The sequence below is a fragment of the Austrofundulus limnaeus genome, unplaced genomic scaffold, assembly GCF_001266775.1.
Source record: "Austrofundulus limnaeus strain Quisiro unplaced genomic scaffold, Austrofundulus_limnaeus-1.0 Scaffold570, whole genome shotgun sequence".
In the NCBI taxonomy this organism is placed as follows: domain Eukaryota; kingdom Metazoa; phylum Chordata; class Actinopteri; order Cyprinodontiformes; family Rivulidae; genus Austrofundulus; species Austrofundulus limnaeus.
The window spans coordinates 111467-112598 of NW_013952972.1; positions in this window are offsets into that span (position 1 = coordinate 111467).

A 1132-nucleotide genomic window follows, 5' to 3' on the forward strand; every position below is an offset into this window, starting at 1 on the left:
TGTCCTCTGATGTGTACTTTGATGTGTCCTCTGATGTGTCCTCTGATGTGTCCTCTGATGTGTCCTCAGATGTCCAGTCTGTGCCACACTTGTTTCCTGGTTCCTCTCAGTAAAAACATCCATGTGATCAGAGGACAACCCAGACAGGTTGTAACTGGTTTAGTAACATTTCTAAATGTTTTCTTTGTTAAACAAAGTTAAAGTTATTTTAACTCACGTATATAAACTGTATATTCTGTAAGATGTGAAGCACTCAGACTGTGTTAATGACTCTCAGCTACTACCAACTAAACTTTAGCTCATTATCCATAATTTTGACTGTATAGCTACTGCATTTTAGCCTTGGCTAATGTTTAGTAGCTGTGGCAGCAGTTTTGAATCTAAATCTGTGTTGATAACAAAAATATTATTTGTGTGAACAAGATCTGTGACTGGTGTCACTGTTGAGTGAATCTGTGACAATAAAATTCACAATAAGACTAAAAATAAAAGCTTTATTTAAACAAAATTAAAGAAAAACAAAAGATAATTGTCTGTGAAAATGCAGTGCTGTAGAAAATTAAAGTTGAAGGAGAGCTGTTAAAGCTAAAAGAAAAAAAAACAATGCTAACTAAAAGCTAAAAAAAATAGCTAAATGTCAGTTAAAACCTAAAATTACATAAAACTAGTTAAAGGGTTAAAAGTAACTAAATGTTATTTGGTAGATAAAATTGTGAACTTGGCTGCAGAAATATATTTAATCTTTGGTCTATGACTGGACCAAAGCTTAAATATAAATAACTGGTAAATACCAGTGTTGTATAAAGTACCTCAAAGTGATACATGAGTAACAGTAAGTATCTTACAAAAAATTTACTTTAGTAAAAGTTCAAGTCTCCTCTAAGAATGTTACTTGAGTAAAAGTCTTAAAGTATCTAATATATTTTGTACTGAAGTATCAAAAGTAAATTTCTGACATAAAGTGTTCTTTAGTATTAAAAGTAAAAGTACTGAGTAAAAATGAGTGGCTAGACTTTTCAAAATGACATTTATTGGGAGGTGAGACCCTCAAAAAACGTTTTTCTAAAGGCCAAAATGGCTATATTGTCATATAAAAATGCTAATATTAAAAAATTTGGATGCAATATACGTA